This window comes from Anneissia japonica, unplaced genomic scaffold (assembly GCF_011630105.1).
Source record: "Anneissia japonica isolate Jap-2015-1 unplaced genomic scaffold, ASM1163010v1 scaffold287805_len679488_cov178, whole genome shotgun sequence".
Classification (NCBI taxonomy): Eukaryota; Metazoa; Echinodermata; class Crinoidea; order Comatulida; family Comatulidae; genus Anneissia; species Anneissia japonica.
This window is the reverse complement of record NW_022720349.1, coordinates 66,102-82,628: the sequence shown is the minus strand read 5'-3', so window position 1 is coordinate 82,628 and position 16,527 is coordinate 66,102.

Below are 16,527 nucleotides of genomic sequence, written 5' to 3'. Positions count from 1 at the left end.
GACACACCTAGCCGAGAACCCCTACTAATGTCTACACTACCAACAGGTCCATGGAAGGAGTTGAGCATTGATTTTGCTGAATTGCCTTCAGCATGTCTTCTCGTCATAATTGACGACTATTCTCGATTTCCTGTAATAGAAGTCATCAAATCAGTTAGTGCTGCGACTGTCATTCCGAGAATTGATAAGATCTTTTCAGAACTTGGTGTACCAACTGTGCTAAGATCCGATAATGGATCACCATTCAACAGTAGAGATTTCCAAATTTTCGCAAATGATCTAGACTTTAAACATCGTAAAACCACACCATACTGACAAAGGGCGAACGGCGAGGCAGAACGCTTCAAGACCATCAAGAAAGTCATCAAGGCTTCCACAGCAACAGATAAAAACTGGAAACAAGAAATGTTTATGTTTCTTCGCAACTATCGTGCATCACCACACTCAAGTACCAATGTACCACCAGCAACCGTATTGTTCTCTAGACCGTCAAACATTAAACTGCCAGAGGCTATCATGACACCAGAGGGCACAGAAATGCGTACTAAAGATGAAGTAGCTAAGGAAAAGATGAAAATGCAGGCTGATAACAAATCGTATGTTCAGTCGTCTTCATTGAAAGAAGGAGATGTCGTATTGGCTAAACGCACTTGTAGAAAGAGCAACATGGAGACAGCGTATGACCCTCAACCACATGTCATCACAAAGAAAAGGGTTCAATGATCACAGCAACAAGTGGTGATCGTTCTGTAACACAAAATTCATCATTCTTCAAGAAGATTGGAGATCAGTGTGAATCCACAACTGAAGCTGAAAAGAAAGATATTAGTTTTGCTGAAGATGAAGCTGAGTTACCAAAGCGGAGTAAAAAGCGTCTGTTTATCTTCAAGACTATGTAAATCATGTTGATTAAACCATATCTGGGTTTGTCATTTCTTTACTCCACACAAACCAACCCTGTCAATAGAGGTCCGATATTACAGGGACAACGTCGGTACGCCAGACTATACACAATGACTTACTCGAGCGATAACAGCTGCACTGAAGCGGAAGACCGTAACGTTGTAGCATAGTGCACAATGTGCGCTAATTGGATTACAGAGGATTAAAATTAGTAAATCGTCTTGAGAGATCTCCTTCTAAATTTCCTTCCTCCATGATTAAACCTTCAACATTGTCATGAATGAATGAACACTGATACCTTGATTGCGTTGATTGAACGTTAATTACATCATGAGCTGATACTGATCAATTGTTGATTGTGATTTCATTTTATTAAACTGGAATGAATACTTACCAATCAGTTTTTATTGTATTTACAGAACTTGTTATTTTGAAAGAACATTGATTCAATAGTAATTTTATAGACTGATTGGATATTGCATGAAACGTTGTCATCATAAAACAAAAACTATTGTTTAAGAATTATAGTGACACAAGAATTATAACCACACTAATACAGATGTACTCCTACAGTATTATTTACATACTATAATTGGTTTGAATTTTATTTTTGCTTAAAAACGAATCATGATAAACAAAAAGATTTTTTGTTTTTTGTTTTTTTAATTATATTTATTCGACTTACATAGGCAAAAATACAATAAAATATGAATGAAATAAAAGATTGCCGGTGACTGGAAAAGGCCAACAGGTGGACAAATCACACCTCTAAGAGCGGCCGATCCCGAATTGCACAGAAACATTTGGATGGGTGAAAGCAAAGATCCCAGGTTTTGCTCCATTTGTATAAGGCATCAATGTCCTGTAGGTGCTTGCAATCGTTAGCATCATTGATATCCTTGATGCATTTCGAGTCGTCTGCAAATGGAGCTACAGTGGAATTCTGGGCAGCACTGGGCAAGTCGTTAATGTACAGAAGAAAAAGAAGGGGTCCGAGGATAGACCCCTGAGGGACCCCGAAGTAACGGGAAACCAGTCAGAATATGACCCTTCAACGACGGTTCGTTGTTGTCTGTTACAGAGATATGCCTGTAACCATCGATGAAGATTGGAGTGGATACCATAAGACTTTAATTTGTGTAAGAGTAATTGGTGGGAAACACTGTCAAAAGCTTTAGAGAAATCAAAGTAAATAAGGTCAACTTGCCCAGCCCTGTCCAGAGCCCTGCTAACTTTTGTTACAGAGATATGCCTGTAACCATCGATGAAGATTGGAGTGGATACCATAAGACTTTAATTTGTGTAAGAGTAATTGGTGGGAAACACTGTCAAAAGCTTTAGAGAAATCAAAATAAATAAGGTCAACTTGCCCAGCCCTGTCCAGAACCCTGCTAACTTTGTCAAACACAGGAGCTGAGACACTATAGACCTTCCACGGATAAATCCATGCTGTAAATCATAAAAATCATTATTTTTTAAAGGAAAAATTGCATTGTAAATCAGCCTCTCAAGCACTTTACTAGACACACAGAGTAATGAAATTGGTCGGTAGTTAGTCACGTCGTTTTTATCGCCCATTTTAAAGACAGGAATTACATTTGCCTTCAACCAGTCTTCGGGCAGCTCACCGGTGGTGGTCATGGATAAATTGAATATAAAACCTAGTGGTGAACAAAGTTGTTAAGCACAGTTCTTAAGAACGACCGGTGAAATACCATCAAGACCAATTGCTTTACTGGTATCGAGTTTTACAAGGATTTCAAAAACATCATTAACCTGGAAATCAATATTACCCAAACCTAAAAGATGGTTGTTTGGGATGGTTACATCAGGTAAAACACGAAAACGAAAATCGTTGGGCTTAGTAAAAAATAGAGTAGAAGAAACTTTTAAACAGCGATGCCCGATCCATGGCATGAGAAGCAGTTACACTATTAAAATGCAGTATCTTGGGCAAGAATTTTGATTTAGTATTGTTTCTTACGAACGTCCAGAAACGTTTAGGATTATTAGCAACTGATGAACCAATATCACTGATGTAATCGTTAAATTTTCGGTTAATAAGGTTTTTGAGTTTGTTCCTTATTTTTTTTAACTTAGCCCAATGGCTCTCTTTATTAGTAGACTTAGCAAGTTTCCATGCAGATATTTTTTTGTTCTGAAAGTGCCTAACTTCACCATCGATCCAAGCCGGTGCTGTTGTGTCTCTAATGGTCACCTTGGAAACATTATTTATGATACTAGCAAATTTTTTTCAAGCTGAGTTATCACCAGTAGGCATTGTACACCTCATTGAATGAAAGGCTATCAAAGGCTCTTTTAATATTAGAAAAATTAGCTTTCTTATAATTTGAGACTTTGCGTTTAAAACTCGTTGGCCTAGCGATTTTAGATCTAATTTTAAAATGCAAAAGCTTGTGATCAGTTGATATAAATGATTAGACTGAATTACATCCGAAAATCTATCAGGTGAGCTGGTGAAAATAAGATCAAGAATGTTATCACAACCCTCCCGTGAAGGAATTTTAATAATTTGAGTTAAGAAATTTTCTTGTACTGTGCTAAAATGGCGCCCTTCAGCGGAATCATTACATCCAAGCCTAGATCATCTAGATTCGCGCGCGGGGCCGGTATTTTGATTGTGGCGGCGCTCTAACTTCCTGTTTCGACCTTCCTAATTTGGAGGTCAATCCAACTAAATTCAGGTAGTGTGACCGACCCAGAATTTCGAGCCTGGCTTGAATTAATCTCACCCGCGGTGAGTCAAGCCAGGCCTGAGACTCTAGTGTGACCGTAGCCAGAGTCATTGAGCCACGTTTCCGTAATGAATATACAATGGTGATGTTGAGAGGATTCGATGACCTCAAGATCTCTGAATTTGTTTTGGTATTGACCGTTTTGCAGCTCCTAGCATTTATGTATAAACAGTCAATAGAGTTCTTGAGGGTGAAATTGTTGCGAACACCACGGGTACAAATGCCACAAAGATCTTTAATAGGGCCGGGATTAATTGCAACATCACCGCTTAGCACCAAGATTAGCATAGACAGATGAGTAACATAATTAACAGAGTGTTGAAATGATCTGGTCATCTTGCGCCTACAATTTTGATTCCAAGTATAACATTTTTAGTTTGCTTTTCCAGGACGGTGGAGACAGTACCTCTTCGGGTAACGTTTTGGGGATGACTGAACTGGTTGGTATTGAAAGAGTGAAGTTGCGTAAAATACAGTAACCGTGATAAGAATGTTGCAAACTTTTGCCATTAGAAACTTCTATCCAAGTAAAGTTTGTTCACAATATTACGCCCTCAATATGCGAGCGATTACTAGGTGCTTGGCAACAGTAAACAATAACACAATGGATTACCGGTCAGTCCGATTTAAATTTAAATTTCGCGTCAACTCAGAAAAAAAAAATCAAACAAAATTAGAAATCAGCCCATAAACCGTTAAAATCCAAGTGAAAATTCAAAGGCAGTCACCATGTAGATAATGAAAAGTTGAACTACAAGACAATATTAAATTGCTGGGGTGTTGACGTGGCGTTTGTAATAGTCGTAGGGATGCGCCGGGTCTCAGTATGATCCGATATGCATCAGCTGCTGCAGCGGCGTTTCTCGGCTATGGGCTGTGTACAACATATACTGTAAGTGAGGCTTAAGATGATATAGATAGACAAACGTCAAAACGTCAAAATTCCGACTAGAATGATTGAAATCAGGCGAAGTATCAGTTCCAAATTATGGTATTGTCATGTATGCATGAATTGACGTTACTATTGTAAAATATATTGCAAATAAATGCAGTTTTTATAGAGAGGTATCATAGCACGACAAGCTCGTCTATATACATACCTTATTGCGAATATTTCCAATTCAACAGTGTTGTTTTATTATGTGTTAGACAAAAACAAAATCAATATTTTTATGAAGAGATCTCACACAAAAGTATTGTATAGCATCTTATTGATATTCATTGAACACAGTTAATAATCACGAATAATGGGGTATACTTTAATTTCAGCAAAAGGAGGGATGTGATGTTCAAACCACACAGTATTATTAGTTAACATACATAGCGCCCTCTGGAGCAGGGAAGTGAATAAATAAATAGTTCAGTAACAAATCGTTCAATGGACTCAATCATGTTCTTGTTGCTCTGTTTACACAACATAGTAATAATCATCAAAGAACATAACAGGTATCAAGATGATAAACAGTTTTATTGGACTAAATGTTAACCGCATGCTTACCTATGATTATACTGACAGTGGTTTCAAATCACAGATAAGTAGTTAAAAATCACCTAAAATCACGTTATTTTGCGAATTAGCGCCTCTCAACTGATTATAGAGCCTCCACTTCACCTTAGTGCCCCACCCTTCCCCCCCCCCATTTCAAGACATCTAGGTACGCCACTGACTTACATGGCCAGATGAATGAAAATACTCAATCGATGTGACATCAAATCGTAACCAGCCTTCACCATGCCCTCACGATGTCACCGGGGACGCAACTGCCAAAATACTGTTATTGTTAATATAGTTAAGGGACGTTACCAATAAACAATCAACAAACTACAAGGTTTTTGGGTTGATTTGCAAGGTACTACATGGCTCAACTATTTTTTTTTTATTATGGGGTTAATTGGTAAAAATCGCACACAAATCACACGACGTCACTGACAACGCCGGGGACGGCAATTCCACTTTGAGATTAATTTTCCGAATAAAGTTATACCAAATAACTTCTAATGACGAACTATTTTCTTCAGTTGTCTTTGTTGGTCATTCAACTGTCATTTTATCTATTTTTTCGGTGATATAACCATTCTCAATAATCTATAAAACACCCACATAACAACGTCGCGTTAGATCAATCGGGGGGGGGGGACGCCGTGGTGACGCTGGTAGGGTCAATTTTCGTCGGAAGGTATCAAGATGATAAACAGTTTCATTGGACTAAATTCTTGCTTATGTTAACCCCATGCTTACCTACGATTATACTGACACTGGTTTCAAATCACGGTCAAGTAATTTAAAATCACCTTATTTTACGAATTAGCGCCCCTCAACTGATCATCGAGCACCCCCACCCCCACACTTCACCTTCGCCTCCCCCATCAGCCCACCACCCCCATTTCAATATATCTAGATACGCCACTGACTTACATGGCTAGATGAATGAAAATACTCAATCGATGTGCCACTGAATCGTAACCTGCCTTCACCGTGCCCTCACGATGTCACTGGGGACGCAACTGCAAAACAAACTATTTTTAGCAGCGAAGGGACGCTACCAATAAACAATCAACAAACTTCCGGATTTCTGGGTTGATTTGCAATACTGTACTGCATGGCTCAACTATTTTCTACTTAGGGGTTAATTGGTAAAAATCGCACACAAATCATACGGGACGGCAACTCCATTTTGAGAATAATTATCCGAATAATGTTATACTAAATAACTTCTATGATTATTACAGTACTTTCTTTTTGTCGTCATTCCAATATTAACAATGTTGTGTAGGTACAAGACTGAAAACAATAACGTATATAGAAGGGAAAATACTTTACATAGATATTTAGTTAAAAATCTTTTCTGAATTATGTCACGCTTCAGGAAAGCGCAGTGGATTTGACGAGTATCGTAGCTAAATATGTTTATGTTCACCCATATTTTCCGACAACACAAATAAGCAAGCCGAGTTTTTATCACAATGATTTATTGAGATAAAATGTATCAATAATCCTCCACTTCGATGGTGCGCGTATTGTCACATGGCGCGTTAGTTTAAACATTGTGTTAATCACGATTCTGTTTGGCTGCTCGTATGTACGATCTACTTCATTATTTTATATTGTTTTTATCAACATTTGTACGATTTGTACACCAATTCAGACGGCAACAAAAACTAACGAAGGAACACAGAGCGAAGAGGAAAACTTATGTTGAGATTATTACTGAAGCGATCAGACAATCAACCTACAAGAGTTTGACGGTAAACGGTATATATGAATACTTTGCGGAGACATACGGCCAATATTTCTTTAGAGACAGAAACACCAGGAAGAGCTCCATTAGGCTTACTCTATCTAAGTGTACATGCTTCGTCAGGATTCTGCGTGATACTGCTACTTCTGCACGTAGGTCTAACGCGATCTCACACCTATGGCCTATGAATCTTAACTGCAGTCACTGTCTGAACAAAGATCTGATGAACAAACTAAGCCCAGCATTTAATACATCAAAGAACGGCGTTACATCGAAACTTACCGATGACTCGAATCCTAATAAAACTAAGCAGCAATGTTTGATTAAATCGACTGTTAACTCTACCAGTCCTATTCTTACAGCGCCTCCACGCCGAATCATTGCTACATTCAAAGTGGATTGCCTGCGTCGCTGCTGTACTTAAAACTCTAACCAACACATTCGTAGAACTAATGGCAGTATTCTGGGACTTACATCGACTATGGAGTTCCCTTGCATATTACCGATTCTGCCACCTACGTAATAGTGCCATTGACGCCCTTACTCAAGAGCAACAGCAGCACACACTGGATAGAGAGCAGTTGCCATTTGATCTTCAATATATCAACGACCTGTATGTTCCAGACTTCGATATTGACCAATCTATGTATTTGAATGACGATGTGTTTCAAATCATCACTGCCAAACTGTCGACCAAACAAGTAAAATAAAGATAAGATATCTTACTGGATATAACTCTTAGGCATCGGTCTGATAAGCCCAATTATAACTACAATACGGTCACTAATTGTTGATTTTCCTATAAACTAAGTTTATCTTTTATTGTGTCATATAGATGTATTGAAGCAGGTGGTAGAAGAAATACATACATTTATGTACGATTCGTATACCTGACGCTGTTGCTCTTGACAAATAAATTATTAATTTGTTTCATAATAAATATATGTTATCATTTGATTTCATTTATATATATTCTCTATTGTAAATAATTTAAATCAAATCTATTTTAAATTTATATCATTATTAACGTATTACATACCGTTTGTTGTCTACAATATCCGTGCTAATTAATGCCAAGCAAAAACAAGTCAACAGGTCAACTTTCATTGATTGACATCGCAGCCGTCAACCTACAAAGACGACACGCACGCCAACTCAAGTCATTCGACGCCATGCACATCAACGCGTAGGGAGGGTGCTACTACTCTGCTGAGGCACTATCAACCAATTCACGTATCTCCGATTATAATTTTCCTGTCGCATTATATAGCTACTACAACATGCTAAAATCTTCTCGTGATTAGAAATTAGAGCAAGCAACATAAATAAATAGACTACATGTACGGGGTCCCATGTACGTACGTTTGACCTTCTTAACAGGAATATTTGACCTAAAGTATGTTATCATACAGAATATTATAGTGAATATTATGTATTTATATATCAACTGTATTAGTCATGTTCGTAATTGGAAAGCGCTTTATGACGCTAATATTAAAGTATTATAAAAAGTTCCTATGCATGTTAATTATATTTTTTTACGTATTTTCAAAATCACTCTGTAAATTTTTTAAACTGAGGAGTGACATCGGTTGTCTAAAAACACATTTTTCATTAATATTGTTTTTCTTAGTAAATATCGTAAATTTGATACTGATAAATGAGTTTGCTCAGGTGTATATCCGTGTTAAAGTATTCTAAACCAAAATAAAAAATTCTGAATCGGCCCATATTAAAAAAAATCATTTTAACACGAGGGATCATTTTCGTTGTGTATCAATGCACTAGAAATGAATTTGTTTCAGATTGTAAAGTTGTAAAACTAAAAAGCACATGACGTTAGGCAGAGGATTTCCTTTGTGTGCTCTATAGCGGCCGCTCTCCACAAAGGAAAACATGTACAGTAGACATAAATATTGCTTTGAGATTATATATAATAATGCTATAATAATAATAATAATAATCATCATCATCATCATATCATTATCTTGCAATTATCATTTCTTACTAGTTTACTAAAATAAGTGTAAAAGCCATCATGTACTTTGTAGCAAAGCTAAATTGTAGTAGGCCTACAGGTTACAAGCAAATATACCATACAAAGGGGAATCCAACAAACATCACGAAAGAAACAAAATGACACAGCAAAAATCTCGCATTCAAAACATTTTGCATCAAAAATACAAAAGCAGCAAAATCACAAGACCATAACATTGGACTACCATCTATGAATTATGGCTGTGCAGTTTTGTACTCAGACATAAACAAATTAGAACGCCTGCAATTGCAAATGGCACGTTGTTTACTTAAAACATCCAGGAACACACCTTGTGCAGCACTATATGGTGAACTTGGATGGTCCTCCATTAATGATCTTCATCAAATTGCTCGTGTAAAATATTTTAATAGATTGAATACTATGGAATCGTACCGATGGCCTAAACTTTTATTACACGGAATGTTACAACTTGATTGTGAGCTAAAAGACTTACGGTACAAATTTCTGTCTTACCTAAATGATATTCATATGAAATGTGAATGTAAATCAAATGATACTTAGCTCTGTTGAACAAAATAGAGTTTTATTATCCATGTTCCACCGAAACCTTGAGTGTTGAACAAAATAGAGTTTTATTATCCATGTTCCACCGAAACCTTGAGAAAACTTGATATAATTGGGATAGATGCATGGAGAACGGATCTTCAAAACAAATCATCTCTTAAAGAGTATGCGACATTGAAATTAAACGTGAACTCGAAAATTACCTCATTGACAAAACTGATTTTGAGGAATTGCATTAAAATTCAAACTCAGATCAAATACCTTACCATTAAACAATAGAACTTCAAAATGGAATCCGGATATTATAACAAGAAATGTAAATTATGCAATCTTAATTCAGATGAGGATATTCACCATTTTATTTTTAATTGTCCGGCTCTAAATAACATTCGCATTGACGAAATGTATAACTTGCACAAAGATTTAGTACAAACAGGCAACTATGAACTGTATTAAAAATTCCGTAATGCAAATGAAAATACTAAATTTAAAAATATTTTGGGATGTTTGACTCTTCCTATCAACAGTGAATGTAAAGATATTTTTGATAGATTCTGCAAAAGGTACATTAAAAGGGCATGGAAACTGCGAAGTGAAATTATAAACTCCATGCCCTAACTGTCACTATGCTTTTTTTTATTTCATTGATTGTTAGTATCTACATTGCTAAATGGTATAAGGGTATAAAGAAAGGAATTAAATCTTTAAATACTCATTAGGAGGGAGATATTTTAAGTATTTTCACATTTAACTATATGGGTTGGGAGGGGGGTCACTTGGGTGAGAGTAGATTTTGTGCTCTCGTGAGGAAAATTAACTTGTTATAGATGAGGGAAATGTATGCTCTCAGGAATACTTGTATACTGAACATCTTTGTTGTTTTTAAATTTTTATGTATTTATTTTCTATTTTAATTCATTTTTCTTTGTCGTTTACTACTTTTAGAATTTTTAGTTTAAAATTTTGTTTACTTCGTGTTATATACTTACCGTACTCTTAATTGAATAAGGGTCAGTCAGGGGATTGACATGACTATTGAGGCATCATTTCAGTTAATACTTTGATTAGGGTGGGTGTTGGATGAGGGGAGGGGTGCTTGTCGAATGCTTGAGTGACGGTTACTCAATTTATACTTTGTTTTTTTGTTTTTTAGTGTACTGTATTCTGTTTGAAGTATTATTTTTGTACGCACCTTTATCATGTTAAGTGTGCCACTGTTTCAAAAGTGTAGTTTCGGAATAAATTATTTATTATTATTATAGCATAAAAAATGCATGAGCACAGAACAAAGGGTATTGGCACAATGCCACATTCTCAATCAATATAGGCTAGGTCAAACTTGTATTGCCAGGATTCACTACAAGCAATTCGACGGAACTGTGACTATACTTCATTGAAGTCTGCAAGAGTCGTTTCAACTTCGATTAGACTTAATTCGAATTATTTTGTTACCAACCTAGGCCGCTAATCCATACTTTAAGAAAGCAACTTAGGGAGATTACACAGTAAATAAACTGATGAAGGACTCCAATCTATAATTATGTGTAGGCCGTATATCCTCCATTGTATATTTGAATACTTTTCCATGTAACGCCTTTACTTAGTTAAATTATTATCAATTAATATGTTGTTATTGTTATTAAATTAGTTGTGTATTATTCATATTACTGGGTACTACTCTCTCTTAAATGGCACGAATCTTGAAGGCGGGTTAAAAAAGAAATTTAAAACATGTTTTTGAGTAGAGAGCAATAAAACGCCAAACTATAGCAGAATTAGAAAATAATGCCTGTAAAAATGTTTTCTTAACCACATAATTGTATAGACTATTTTAATTCAATTCAATATGTATTACTTTCATCATAAAACAATAATATAGATAACAAAGTACAACATTAAAATATTTGATGAATTTGAAACCCATTAGAACCTCAGAGAGGTTGTACAGTTAAGTATAGCACTATTTGTAATTAAAAAGTAATAATATACATTAAAATCGGTAAAAGTTATATAAAATAGAAACTCAACCCGTTTTATATATTGTTATAAACTATCGTTATATAGGCCTACTACATTGTGATGTGATCATGTCAAATATATAAGTAGTTAATAAACAGATATACATATAAATTGCAACATTTCCGATGTCAGCTTTACGATTTCATTTATATTTGTTCTTTCTAAATCAATGGATTTTGTGAAATGCCATGACCATTAGCTGATTATTTAATTTATTTATTTATTTTTTTTATTTCAAATATAAATATACATAACAGTAGCCCGCAGGTTCAATTCAATTATTTTAATTCAAAAGTAATTTTGAATTGAAGTAATGTTAAAATCATTGGTTTACAAACACATAAAAATGCTTAATAAAATACATAATAATATAGGCCTATTAACAAATATCACAATTTAATTATAATTAGTGGTGGGCTATACAGGGTCAAAAAGGGTGGTACGCCTATTTCAAATAGGCCTACCATGTAGGCCTACAGTTAAATTCTCATTAATATCTGTATGCAATATGATAACAATTCCACCCATGATAGGCCTAAAATGCTCATGAAATGTTTTATGAATTTAAAAGTACATCAAGGGTGAAAATGGTCATTGCTACACTGACTAATGATAGGATAAGGTTAAACAGTACCTACACCTTGAACTCTTACCGTAACGCATAAAAATAATAAAATGTTTAAGTTGACCACTATCTTTAAATTATTAAGTATTACTAACACCACTAATCAATTTCTTGCCCTTAACAACATAGACACCAATATATCACAATAATGACTTTAAATAAGAAAATTGCGACTTTTTCACATTTTTTAAACCATGACGTTGCCATTTTGCCACCCCACCCCTTCAATTTTGTTTTATGGCCCGCACTGCCCCGTTTTCATTCGACTTTCCTTAAAAAGGTGTCAAAATGCTCAGGACAACAAACAGCTTCATATGAGACCTTTTTACATTTGCTCTTTAAAATATCACATATTTATAGCCTACCATTATTATAAAAACAAATACATTATGGAAAAAAATGATTTAAGCATTTGAAATTGCACTACGTACATTATCAAAATGTGGTCATTAATAATATCATTAATTGTCATTTTGTTAAATTTAGCATTATATTTACACTACAGTGTATTATACATACCGTATTTATTTGAATGCCCTGGGCGTTCTTTGTGGAGAAGGTTTTTGGGCGTTTATTCGAGCATAGAGATTCAAGGGAGCCATTTATTGTTTGGGTGTAAAGTGGATAGGTCGACCCTACGTATAAACTCAAATAAACTGCTCGTAATTTCACTGTAAATGTAGAATTACAACATAAATATACAGTCAAATGAAGTTATTATTATTATACAGACTTACTGATCCCAACCAAGTAAAAACAAATGTAATTCTACTGTAGTAGAATATTAACAGTCTGTGTTGAGAATGATGTTACTTCTTGTTGAGTTGTTTTCAGTCATTTATGCCAGGGTTTATTTGAGTAAATATCCCTGAGGCTTTATTCAAGGGATGCGTTTATTCAAAATAAGGCTCTGAGGGGCGGTGCTCTGATGGGCGCTTATTGAAAGAGGGACGTTTATTCAAATAAATACGGTAATTACATTGATATTATTATTGATTGATAATTTATTTACAAATTTTATATATATTAAAATCAAAGATACTTATATCCATAGATGTAGACAAATATTATTTAAGGATAAATGACATTATTATTCTTTTCTACCAATGTTGTTTAGCCATTTTTATTGATGAGTCTCCTTTGTAAGTGCTTGAGTACGGAGCCCCTAAAGGGACATGGTTAAAGAAAATATTAAACCATTTCGAGGGAACGAAATAATATTTTGAGGGAACGAAATAATATTTCGAGGGAACGAAATATTATTTCGTTCCCTGCCTCTGTCAGAGAGAGCTGCGCCCCCCACCCCCATCATGGATAAAAAACACAATTCGTCGGGGAGAAGCAACAATTGTATATATTTTCTACATATTAGTAGTCTCTAATATCGATTTAGTCTTTGAAACCCTTAAATTGTCTAAATTTAAAAACTGTCTAAACCTTTTAACCGTAGCTCGACCACACTCACTTTGCTTTCGTCGGGAAAATCTGACTAAATTTTATTAAGAAAAATAATTGAGGTCCATATTCTACAAATGTTTGCACCTCATCCCCAACTATGTTAGGGTTGTGGTAATGTGGACTCTCACGCGCCCGTGGAAGCAGATCATGGGGAAAGTGGGGACACCCCCTTACTTTTCGTGAGTCAAGAGGATTATGCCTGAAAATTGTTGCAATAAACTGCATAAATGACTTAGGTTTTAACGAACGGGCACTCTACAGCCAAAGTACATCTTATAGCAAGATGCCGGTATCTCTGCCCACAAACATCCGAATTACTTATAATACGCGACTCGAGTGCGTGTGCCTTTATAATAATTTGAAAAGTATGAGAAAAAAGTGCAAATAAAAGATTGGTTTTCGGCACATGAAGTAGATAAAGTAAAGTAAATACATCAAAGACAGTAAAGTTTTATTTTCTGTGGTACCAATACATCACAGCGATTAATTAGATTAATGATGATGAATTTTACTATATAAGAGTGTCATATCCGGCAATTTAGAGGTACAATTTCCCCAAATTTTACCACCTCAGTCCCACAACTGGTGGGGCTGAGATGCGTTTGGACAGTTTTGAAGTAGGTAAAGTAAATACATCAAAGACTATGCTTTTATGTTTATTTTCTATGGTACCGTACATCACACATACTAATTAGATCTCTATGGTTGCCAAAAAATAACTGATAGAAGATTAGGAATGAATTAACTATTATATTTAAAAGTGTCATTTCCGGCCATATGCAGATACTATTTCTTCAAATTTTATCACCTCAGCCCCAACTGTGGTGGGGCTGAGATGCATTTGTACTCACAATTTTCAAGTATGTAAAGTAAATATGCACATCAAAGATGTGTTTAAGGTTTATTTTTTGTGGTACCGTACATCACACTAGATCTCTATGGTTGCCGAAAATAGCTGATAAATTTGTTGGCCTTCATTTTGACTACGGTATATACATTATAATATTAATGTGATGATGATGAATTTTACTATTTAAAAGTGTCATTTCCGGCCATCTACAGGTAGCCTAATATTTCCTCAAATGTTTTTATCTTAGCCCCAACCGTGGTGGGGCTGAGCTCCGTTTGGACTCACAGTTTTGAAAAAGGTAAAGTAAACACATCAAAGACAATGTGTTTAAGTTTTATTTTCTATGAAACCGTACTAGATCTCTATGGTTGCCGAAAATAACTGATAAAAGATCATGAGCATTTTTTTCGGCGCTTCACTTTGACTACAGTATATATATTATATTAAATGGTAATGTGATGATGATGATGAATTAAAAGTGTCATTTCCGGCCATCTAGAGGTACTATTTTCTCAAATTGTTCTCGCCTTAGCTCCAACCATGGTGGAGCTGAGGGTTATTTGGCCACACGGCTTTGGGGTAGGTCGAGTAAATTACTATAAATACATCAGAGAAAGTGTTTCTTTAGTTTTATTTTGTATGGTACATCACTCATATTAATTAGAAAATCCCTGATTTAAAATCATGAGAAATTTTCTGCCGCTTTCATCTAGACTATATTGATGGTGATTTTACTATATAAAAGTGTCATTTCAGGCCATGTAAAAGTAATATATCCTCAAATTTTCTCACCTCAGCCGCAACCATTGGTGGGGCTGAGGTGGTTGTGACTCACAGCTTTGAAGTAGGTAAAGTAAATACATTAAATACAATGTTTTTTAAGTTGTATTTTCTATGGTACATCACACATACTAATTAAATCTCTGTGGTTACTGAAAATTGCTAATAAAAGATCATGTTGACTATTATAAAGGTGATGTGATGATGATGAATTTTACTATATAAAATCGCCAAATCTTGCATCCGCCCAAGATGGGATATGCTGTCTATGCAATAGTATTTAAATGAACAGGATTATTACACTAATTTAATCATTATGGTTTCCAAAGATAAATAAACTATTAAAGATTAAAGATAATTATTAAATATAAACTCAGATCACTGAGTCTCCTAAGGGTATGTTCACACACGCGGTGTAAGGCTGGTGTGGCTTACACAAGGCGTAAGCTAATCCACGGATTAAAATTCCAATGTGTTCACACGAACGACGTTCGCTATTAACGCCTGGCGTTAGCAGCTTCTTCCGGTACATGATGATGGGAAGACTAGTAGCATTGTTATTATTTATACATCCATGGTTGTTGTACACGCTGTTTCGATCAATTATGTTGCCTAACGTTTTACTGTCTTCGCTTTTGCCGTTTTTATTTCTTTTTGTTGAAGAAAGTGTAGCTCATGAGTTAAATAATTCGCCGTAGACTACTTCGCCGTCAGCAACTGAGGATGGATCTTCTTTGGCGTTTAATCCAAGAGGAACGAGCAGGAGCCGAAATTCTGTATGATCTGTATGATTTTCTTATCCAAACAACATCCAATTTCTCGAAGAAAAACACCGTGAACTATTCGCGCGCTTTCTTTCCTAGCAGAGCTAGGCTAGCTGAGTTGTTTATTTATTGCAAAACATTCAAGCATCACTGGCGTTTAGCTCCACGGCGTTAGCTAATCTTGGGTCTGCAGGTAGCGTTGATACCGCCAAGGACGTGGCGTAGTGAGTGGCGTTTACAACGCCACTGCCTAGTTCACACACAAAGGCGTACGCTACGCTACGCCAGGCTTAAGCCTGCCTTTCGCCGTGTGTGTGTGAACATAGCCAAAGTGTATTAGTATACAAAGGTATAATTATTTAGTTTTCTGATATGTCTACAGCTTGTCTTACTGTATTCAAACTGGGCTGTGTAAATGTGTTAGATATAACTTACGTCCTGAGTAATCAGGGGCGGATACAGGGATGTCCAAAAAGAGGGGGGAAAGGGAAGGGGCCGAAAGTGGGGCCAATAGAGGTAACAATACCCTAGGGGATCCGGGGAATGCCCACGCGAAATTTTTGTGTTCTA